The following is a 10,827-nucleotide window of genomic DNA, read 5'->3' as shown; positions in this document are numbered from 1 at the left end:
GACTCATATCTGCATTCTCTCCACACCAGGACACCAAAAAATAGGCACAGTGAACTTCCAGTAATAGAACCAATAATTTGTATAGATTTGGCATGCCACTTTCCATTTGCACTCCACACCTCTATTCATAAAAGCTAGCTTTCAAAGGCTAGGATTTTGCAGTCAGTGGTGAATGGAAAGCAAAGGCCTCTTGACCAAGTTCCCAGGTTCACATACTCTTTTCACAGAATCACAGAGTGCAGAAGAGGCCCTTCGGCCCATCGAGTCTGCACCGACACGTGAGAAACACCTGACCTACCTACCTAATCCCATTTACCAGCACTTGGCCCATAGCCTTAAATGTTATGACATGCCAAGTGCTCATCTGGGTACTTTTTAAAGGATGTGAGGCAACCCGCCTCCACCACCCTCCCAGGCAGCGCATTCCAGACCGTCAGCACCCTCCGGGTAAAAAAGTTTTTCCTCACATCCCCCCTGTCTTTTTGTTGTCTTGCCAGTGTGAACAAATTTCTTTTTGTTTCCAATGGCCAGGAGCTGAAGCCTCCTTTGAATTCCGGTAGAACCCAGTTATTTTTCCCCCCTCACTTTCTTCTGGATCAAACTTTTTGAATACCACTTGTTTTCAGATTTTCACTATCCTCTGCAACATTGAACTCAGAACAATTAAAGAAGCAGCTCCATTCCGAGCCCACACATAACAAATTCCCAGCTTGAAATGATGCTAAGCGCTTCCTCCACTAGCTTTGCCCCAATATTTTCTTTTGTGCTCCCCATTGCGATTATGATCCCTTCACCCCCAAGCTTCCCAATCTTCCTGGCACATTTTCATTTCAAACTGGTGTCATCTGAGTTTTGCTATCAACTTATTCACTTGTCTTCCACAGAGCTTCTAGCTCTCTATTCTCTTCATTTCAATGTGTCAGGTGTTGTGATCATATCTGCAATGACTATATCATCGTTGCATGCTGCTAACAGTAGCTATTTGAATCCTATCTCCTTGTAGCCAAAAGAGGGTGCTGTCAGACAATGGCCAAACTATGAATGAACACCATACAATAAAACAAACCATGCACAATTCTATTAATAAACAAATATAAATCAAAAGGATTTAGCAAATTTCATTCAAGAAAACATTTTTGGAGAAGCTATTTCACATCATTAGTTGGACGAAAATCATCCAGGGTTCCCATTCCTGATTGTTTGGCATCAGCTCCTGCTTAGAAAAATGCTTCTTTTGATACTGGGTAAGAGAAGACCAGACTCAGTTATTTCACTCCCTGAAATTGACTGTTGAAACACTAAGGCTTGCACAAGGATAAGAGCCACTTATGAGATTGGTGACCTTGAAATAGTCGACCAGCAAGCAGTCAAATGCCTTTGGGAGAGGAGCAACGGGAAGAAGTTTGACAAGAAGCTACATATACCCTTACCCAACAATCTCCACCAATGTTTCCTAAGTTCAACATATTAAGTAAGCCTTACTTAGTAAAGTCACATGCAGTAGTTAAAAATTCCTGGGCCAGGAGATTGGACAATGCAAGCTGACTTACTCCCAAATTCCTCGAGTGTCCAATGCCTGTGTTTGCCAATAAAAAGTGGTCCTCACTATAAGCTTGTGGAAACGTTGCTGTATAAACAAATTACCCAAGTGAGATCTCACATTGGATTTTTCAACTTTGGACAAGTCTTCACCCCCACTGAGCTGCTTGTCCATGAAAAAAATAGGTGCATCTTATTGAAAATGACCAACAAACTCACAGGCACCTTGCTTGTCTGCGGCATCACCATCAATTTCCAAGGAAAAATGATTCCTCAAAGGTAAGTATTTTTGGGGGTAGTTGGGAGAGATGCCATAACTTTATAGTGTCATTGATAGGACCCCAGGTTGCCATGAGCTCAATGTTAGAATGTTTTCATGAACAAGAGTTTCCACTCTATTGATAGCCGTAATCAGAGAAATATACTCCTGCATGTCAATCATAATTTCCAGGAAACAGCAATGGCATGTTTATTCTGTGACAGTCCATTGTGTTCCAACAGTTTGGGGGGCAGGGGTGGGGCCTTAACATCAAAGATTGGCTTTGAAAAGACCATAGCTACGCTTTGCTGTCCTGGCTCAAAGCGTCAATCAATAATCTCTACACAATCACGCTGAGGCTCATTTCGCCATCAATGTCATATTGGTAGGAGACGCCCAGGAGTTGATACCCCCAAGAAGATGCTGACAACTTAGAGGGAACATAAGAACAGTAGGCAGCTATTCAGCCCCTTGAACCTGTTCCACAATTCAATTAGGTTATGGATGATCTGTACCTCAATTCTATTTACCCGCATTGGATACTTACCCCTAGCAGTTACCTAATAAAAATAGGGAGAATATTCATCCTGAAATTTCAACTGTTTGCGTATCCACAGCCTGTCTGGAGTGGGAAGAGGGTGAGTGGTGAAAATTCAATATCCTTTCTGAAAAAAGTGCTTCCTGATTTCACTCTTATGTGGTCTATCTTTAATATCTGTTTTGAATTTGTCCAAAGGGAATAGCTTTTCCCTATCTAAGCTATCAAACCCTTTTAGCATTTTTGAACACCATAACCTTCTAAACAAGCCATGTTTATCCAATTTTATTTTTGGAAACATATACTTTATTCATAAAATATCTGAAAGAACATTACAAAACATTTCAAAATAGCCATCACAAAAAGTGCAATCATATTCAAGTTTTCCACATAGATCATGAGGTGCTTCAATACAATCAATGAACATTACAGACAGTACAATGATATTTAAGTTATCTACATAGATCATGTTGCACTCTGAGATGCTTCAATACAATTCTGATCCACGTAGTATTCACTGCATACATTCAATGTGAGTCATACAGCCCGAGGGGTCTATACAATTCTCAGCCACTTGGTGCACTATGGCTGAAAGGTCTTATACAGCGATCATTCCCCATTGCGTCTTTGCGGCAGCTGCCCCAAGCTTTAGTGCATCCCTCAGCAAAAGGAGATGGTGGATCCTGTTGGATGGTTCCCCGAGCAGAGTGTCAAAGTCATTTCCAGAATGCCTCAACGCCAGAACTTTCCAACAAGCACCATGACGTAGCTTGGTTGGAAGTGAGAAAGGCCCTCCTCGTCAGATCCTTCCTACACGCCACCTCTCACCCTCTTTGCAAATTTCCCTCATGGTGGCTGAGACCGTTGTTCACCTTGTGGAATGTGCCTTTGCAAAGAAGGTCTAGAGAGAGATGCCGTGGTTTTTATCGAGGTTCATCCCAAGCAGTTCTGTGACACAGGACTCTGTTCTACAGGCTGTAACCAGGGACATACACTGAAACAAACAACGACTGCAGCTGGAGCATCATCAACTCGGTGAAAGACGCTCTTTGGTCTGCCCGAAACTTGTTGGTCTTCCAGTGCAAAGATCTGTCCCCGACTGAGGTGTTGCAGACTGGCACATTCCACGGTCCATGTTTATCCAATCTATCCTAATAATTTAACGCTTTAGGCCTTGATAACATTCTGGTAAATCTACATCGTAACCCCCTCCAAGGTCAATATATCCTCCTTGAGGTCCGGTGCCCATAAGTAAACACAGTATTCTAGATGAGGTCTAGCCAAGCCTCTAAGTAACTGTAGTGTAATGTCTCTCCCCCCCACCCCTTTGTATTCCAACCCCTTTATTTAAAAGTCAACATTCCATTATCTTTACTTACCTTTTCATTATCTGTTAGTAATATGCATAATCAAATCCCTTTCCTTCTCCATGGTTCATGGTCTCCCACCATCAAAACATTGAAGCATAGAAAATAGGAGCAGGGGTAGGTCATTCGGGCCTTCGAGCCTGCTCTGCCATTCAATATGATCATGGTTGAGATCCTCTATTGCAACGCCTTACTCCCACGCTGTCCCCATAGCACTTGATGCCTTTAGAGTCTAGAAATCTATTTCCTTCTTAAATATATATTCACTGACTTGGCCTCCACAGCCTTCTATAGTAGAGAATTCCATAAGTTCACCATCCCAAGTGAAGCAGTTTATCCTCATCTCAGTCCTAAGTGATCTACTCCGTATTCTGACACTATGGCTCCTTGTTCTAGACGCCACCACAGCCAGAGGAAATATTATCTCTGCATCCAATCTGCCCATCCCTGTCAGAATTTAATAGGTTTCACTGGGATCTCCTCTCATTTTTCTAAACTCCAGTGAAAGAGGTCAGGTTGGCCCAATCTCTCCTCACACGACAATCCTGCCATCCCAGGAATCAGTCTGGTGAGCTTTTGCTGCACTCCCTCTATGGCAAGTATATCCTTTCTTAACTAAGGAGACCAAAACTGCACACAATACTTCCAGGTTTGATCTTTCTAAGGCTCTGTACAGCTGCAGTAAGACATCCTTGCTCCTGTACTCCTGTGCACAATGAAGGCCAACATACCATTTGCCACCTTAACCTCTTGCTGCACCTGCATGCTTGCTTTCAGTGACTGGTGTACAAGGACACCCAGGTCCCTTTGCACATCAACATTTCCCAATCTATCACTATTTAAATAATATTCTGCCATTCTGTTTTTCCTATCAAAGTGGATAATTTCACACTTATCCACACCATACTGCATCTGCCATGTACCTGCCCACTCAACGTGTCTAAATTGCCTTGAAGCCTCTTAACACCCTCCTCATTGCTCACATGTCCACTAAGTTTTGTGTCATCAGCTAACTTGGAAATATTACATTTGGCTCCCTCATTCCAAATCATTGATATATTGGACTCTTACTACTCCACCACATGCAATAGTGTCTGCCCACTATAGTCCTCAATTTTCCTAGAGGCCCAGCTGAACAGGAAATCACAGGATTCATAGAACTCTATAAGAATATAAGAGATAGGTGCAGGAATAGGATTCCCCGATTGCACAAAAATTAATCAATGCCAGTATTAAATATACTTGCGGTCTGAGTATCCACAGCCATCTGAGGCCAAAAGTACAGATATGATCGGTCGCTTGTTGCAGAGGAATGTGAAGATGTTACACACTCTGTGGCACTCTGCATTTGATCAAGTGCTTCCCACAGAATTTTGGTGATATCATATGAGCGCTGCTACAAATTTGGTGACACCTGGTACATGCCGATTAGTATGAACTCACAGGATTTTCTTAGCATTTTCTCTTCCTTCATTCATACTCTTCTGAAGGCAGAGCCAGTAGAATATAAATGTCTTGCCGTTTTACTGTTGGCAGTATGGGCTTGTAGCCTGGTCATCTTGTATATCATTTTCGCCTGCTTTCAATCGCTCCTCCTGACGTGTGTACTATGATCCATTTGGTAGTCTTTGTTCTAAACCACTTTCCAAGTTCCAGTACACTCTGGTACTGGAGGTAGAGTTGGGCTGTTTGCCACAACATTCTGTGGGGTGCCAGTGACACAGGGAAAAGGGCAATTCTCTCTGGGCTTCTTATTTCCAAATCTAGCAGGAAAAGGAGTACTATTTTGAATGCAATACTCAGACAATGCCTTGTAAGACAGCTAAGTTGATGTTTCTTAAGTGCTTCATATGGGTGGTTGCTTGAGTGATATGTGTAACTCCTGTTGTGAGGATTGGGCAAGTGAGTGACAATCAGGAGGATCCAACAGATGGATACTTGCTGAGTGGTGCCACCTCCGCCTCAAACCGGCTACTTCCAATGCATACCATTGCTTCCTGGTCACACAGTTCAATGCTGTCTTCTCATAGGTAGTCAGCTAAGTAATTACGACTGAGCCATGTATCTTTTGTTCCTTTCCTATGTTTATAGGCCAAAGCTGCCCACATCCAGATAATATTGATGCACTTTAGTTTGTGAACGAGCAATGAAAAAGCACCCCTGTGCATTCAGTGCTTACTGCAATTTACAACCTCACGTACCTAAGTTGCCTACTATAAGCAAATTGTGAAGAGATCTGTGCCATCATATTAACATGCAATGCAGCTTCCATGAAGGTGGGTAGCATTAAGTGGGAAAACTGTATGGAGCCTTTTATGGTTGCACTCCAAGTTAATCTAGCAAATGGACGATTAGGTTGGTGCCAGGCAGTGGCATAGATGAGTCTGAACATATGTTTCAGTAAGTAGATTTCACTCGGCACTTCAATGCCAGAGAAATTATTCCTCACTTGGAGCTCAATTTATTTGGCTCTCATATCCCAGGAAACTCAAACCTCTGGCATCCAAAGGAGGTGGTAGGTCTTTCACAATCATTCGCATCAAAAACTGACATTCTTCTCATGGTTATTTTTAAACAACTCCAAATGGTTTACTGTAATTCCTAGCAACTGACAAAATAGTCTCCCCTTTAAGGTATTTTCCCTTCTGCTTTTCTGAACATAAATTTTCAATAAAAATGTTACAAACAAAAAGCTTTAAAAATTCAGATCCTTGAGATATTCATGAGATTTGCAAGCATGATGAGACAAGTACATTTTCCCACAGGAATGCAGGTAAGTCAAGTAAAATGAGGCTAAGTAAATCTGGTAGTGTGGAGAACAAGGAACATTGCACAGGCTAAGAGGGATAGCATTGCGCAGTTTTTATTTTAAATATTCATTTGGGTTGTCATAATTTTGATTTCCTGGAAGAAAATTAAAAAGGGAGTCAAAAAAGCTTTTCTTTCCTGAGGACAACTAAAAAAGAAATGAGGGAGAAGATTAAATATGAGGGTAAACTAGCCAGTAATATAAAAGAAGATTGCAAGAGTTTTTTTAGATATATAAAAGGGTAAGAGAGAGGCAAAAGTGGACATTGGGCCGCTGGAAAATGACGCTGGAGAAGTAGTAGTGAGGAATTAAGAAATGGCGGAGGAACTGAATAGGTACTTTGCGTCAGTCTTCACAGTGGAAGACACGAGTGACATCCCCAAAGTTCAAGAGAGTCGGGGGGCAGAGGTGAGTATGGTGGCCATTACCAAGGAGAAGGTGCTAGGAAAACTGAAAGGTCTGAAGGTGGATAAATCACCTGGACCAGATGGATTACACCCCAGAGTTCTGAAGGAGATAGCTGAAGAGATAGTGGAGGTGTTAGTGGTGATCTTTCAGGAATCATTGGAGTCAGGGAGGGTCCCAGAGGACTGGAAAATCACTAATGTAACCCCCCTGTTTAAGAAGGGAGTGAGGCAAAAGACGGGAAATTACAGGCCGATTAGCCTGACCTCGGTCGTTGGTAAGATTTTAGAGTCCATTATTAAGGATGAGATTTCAGAATACTTGGAAGTGCATGGTAAAATAGGGCAAAGTCAGCATGGTTTCATCAAGGGGAGGTCATGCCTGACAAATCTGTTAGAATTCTTTGAGGAGGTAACGAGTAGGTTAGATAAAGGAGAGCCAATGGATGTTATCTACTTGGACTTCCAGAAGGCCTTTGACAAGGTGCCGCATAGGAGGCTGCTCAGTAAGATAACAGCCAATGGTGTTAGAGGCAAGGTACTAGCATGGATAGAGGTTTGGCTGTCTGGCAGGAGGCAGAGAGTTAGGATAAGGGGGTCCTTCTCAGGATGGCGGGCGGTGACTAGTGGAGTTCCGCAGGGGTCAGTGTTGTGACCATAACTTTTCACTTAATACATTAATGATCTAGGTGAAGGAACTGAGGGCATCCTGGCTAAGTTTGCAGATGATAAAAAGATAGGTGGAGGGACAGGTAGTATTAAGGAGGTGGGGAGGCTGCAGAAGGATTTGGACAGGTTAGGAGAATGGGCAAAGAAGTGGCAGATGGAATACAACATGGTGAAGTGTGAGGTCATGCACTTTGGTAGGAAGAATAGAGGCGTAGACTATTTTCTAAATGGGGAGAGGATTCAGAAGTCTGGAGTGCAAAGGGACTTGGGAGTCCTAGTCCAGGATTCTCTTAAGGTTAACTTGCAGGTTGAGTCGGTAGTTAGGAAGGCAAATGCAATGTTGGCATTTATTTCGAGAGGACTAGAATATAAAAGGAGGGATGTGCTGCTGAGGCTTTATAAGGCTCTGGTCAGACCACATTTAGAATATTGTGAGCAATTTTGGGCCCCGTATCTCAGGAAGGATGTGCTGGCCCTGGAGAGGGTCCAGAGGAGGTTCACGAGAATGATCCCAGGAATGAAAGGCTTAACATATGAGGAACGTTTGAGGACTCTGGGTCTATACTCGATGGAGTTTAGAAGGATGAGGGGGGATCTGATTGAAACTTACAGAATACTGAGAGGCCTGGATAGAGTGGACGTGGGGAAGATGTTTCCATTAGTAGGAGAGACTAGGACCCGAGGGCACAGCCTCAGAGTAAAGGGAAGACCTTTTAGAACAGAGATGAGGAGAAACTTCTTTAGCCAGAGTGGTGAATCTATGGAATTCATTGCCACAGAAGGCTGTGGATGCCAGGTCATTGAGTGTATTTAAGACCGAGATAGATAGGTTCTTGATTGGTAAGGGGATCAAAGGTTACGGGGAGAAGGCGGGAGAATGGGGTTGAGAAACTTATCAGCCATGATTGAATGGCGGAGCAGACTCGATGGGCCAAATGGCCTAATTTCTGCTTCTATGTCTTATGGTCTAACTCTTCCACTGTCTCAAAGTCCACACACGTGCTGCCTAGAAATTAGTTCAGTTCTGTTGTTTTTAAATTTGAGTGGAAAATAAATTGCTCCCTGGATAATTCTGCTGTGGAGAATTTATAATAGACCCCGGAGAAGCAAACAATTACTAATGACAAACCATTTCAGCTGTTCTCAAGGTGAATGTCTACTTAGAATTAGAATCATACAGCATAACAGGCCATTCGCCCCTCATACCTGTGTACTTTGAGTTATTCAATTAGTCCCACAACCCACCACCCCCGACCCCGCATTTTCCCCACAGCCCTGCAAATATTTCCTAGATCTAAGTTGTCTAGGCTTCACTATGCCACAATGCGCTGAGGCTACAGGCCTTGTAGACAAGCATCTTGGTCCTGTGGGTCAGTTTGTTCTTTCTCTATGCCCGTCTTTTGTTGGCCAAAGCTGATGACTGCCTATCTAAGGTGTTTGCTGAGCTCTTTGTCAAGAGACAGGTTGTAGATCCAAGGTAGTAGAATTTGCTAACTGCTTCCAGTGATGTGTTGAATCTGATCACAGGTGGAGACACAATACCAAGTCACATAACTCCAGATTATGTGCGTAAAAATATTTCTCATTTCCCCATCCTTCTTCCAGTGCAGTTTCTCCCCATCTATTCGAGCAAACCTCCACCCAATTTTGAGCAAGTCTATTGAATCTTCATTTAACCATTTTAGTTTGAACAAGAACAATCACAAATTCTCTAATCTCTCCACATAACTGAAGTCCCTCATCCCAGGTACCATGCTAGTAAATTTACTCTGCATCTTTTCCAAGGCCTCAACATTATTCCTAAAAAGGCTGGTTAGCAAATTTTTTTTGGAGTTTTTCTTTTTTGTAGATTAGGTTTTGTAATGCATAACTTGACACTGATCCAACAAGGAAGGTTTGAAGATTTGATTCTGGTGTTTGCCAGGGGCACTAAATGCTTTAACTAATTCTATTGAGTGTCTGTGAAATCCTGTGGGGTTTCACACTTCCTTTTCAAGTCTTTGTAAAGCTGTAGAACAGACTTTATTGTTCACAGTAGACATGTAGAACAGATTCCCAACAGAAATGGTTAGTTTACTAATAAATAACTCCTTTAAAAGAAGTTGGATGAATAGCTTGTGACAAAACAGGTTAGATAACAACGGAAAAAAATTAGGAACAGGAGTAGACTATTCAGACTCTCAAACCTGCTCCACCATTCAACAAAATCATGTCTAATAATCTTTCTCTAAACTATTCAATCACGGGATGTGGGGGGTTGCTGGCTATGGCCGCATTTATTGCCTATCCCTAATTGCCCTCAGGGAGGTGATGGTGAGCTACCTTCTTGAACTGCTGCTGTCCATGTGGAGAAGGTACACCCACAGTGCTGTAAGGAAGGGAGTTCCAGGATTTGACCCAGTGACCGTGAAGGAACACCGACATAGTTCCAAGTCAGGATGGAATGTGGCTTGGAGGGGAACTTTCAGGTGGTGGCATTACAATGCATCTGCTGCCCTTGTACTAAGTGATAGGGGTCATGGGTTTGGAAGGTGCTGTTGAAGGAGCTTTGAGTGTTACTGCAGTGCATTTTGTAGGTGGTACACACTGCTGCCATTGAGTCAGTGGTGGAGGGAGTGACTGTTTAGGTTATAGATGGGGTGCCAATCAAGTGGGCTGCTTTGTCCTGGACAGTGTCAAGCTTCCTGAGTGTTGTTGGAGGTGCAATCAACCAGGTAAGTGGAGTATTCCATCACACTCCTGACTCCACACTAGTGCCTCGCAGATGGTGGACAAGCTTTGGGGAGCAAGGAGGCGAGTTACTCACCTCAGAATTCCCAGCCTATGACCTGCTCTTGTAGCCACAGTATTTAAATGAATAAACAAAAACAGAATTACCTGGAAAAACTCAGCAGGTCTGGGAGCATCGGTGGAGAAGAAATCAGTTAACGTTTCGAGCCTTCACGACCCTTCGGCAGAACTGCCGAAGGGTCGTGAGGGCTCGAAACGTTAACTGATTTCTTCTCCACCGATGCTGCCAGACCTGCTGAGTTTTTCCAGGTAATTCTGTTTTTGTTTTGGGTTTCCAGCATCCGCAGTAGCTTTTAGCTTTTTGTTTTTATTTAAATGAATAGTCCAGTTCAGTTTCTGGTCAATAGTGACTTTTAGGATGCTGTTAGTGGGGGACTCTGCGATGATCATGCTATTGAGTGTCAAAAGGAAATGGCTAGAACCTCTTATCTCATTAGCCTTGATTCCACTTT

General features: G+C 43.0%; 1 long non-coding RNA gene across 1 annotated transcript; it reads right to left on the bottom strand.

Annotated features, from left to right (window-relative positions):
* Window positions 1-2,619: 2,619 nt before the first annotated feature.
* Window positions 2,620-6,677, bottom strand: LOC144681772 (uncharacterized). The gene is made up of 2 exons (XR_013576849.1): window positions 3,696-6,677; window positions 2,620-3,648 (listed from the first exon to the last, which is right to left on the bottom strand). It is a non-coding gene; the product is annotated as an uncharacterized LOC144681772 (long non-coding RNA).
* Window positions 6,678-10,827: the final 4,150 nt, after the last annotated feature.

This window comes from Cetorhinus maximus, chromosome 6, assembly GCF_964194155.1.
Source record: "Cetorhinus maximus chromosome 6, sCetMax3.hap1.1, whole genome shotgun sequence".
Taxonomy (NCBI): domain Eukaryota; kingdom Metazoa; phylum Chordata; class Chondrichthyes; order Lamniformes; family Cetorhinidae; genus Cetorhinus; species Cetorhinus maximus.
The sequence above is the reverse complement of the archived record's forward strand: the minus strand, read 5'-3'. Positions and strand labels throughout refer to the sequence as shown.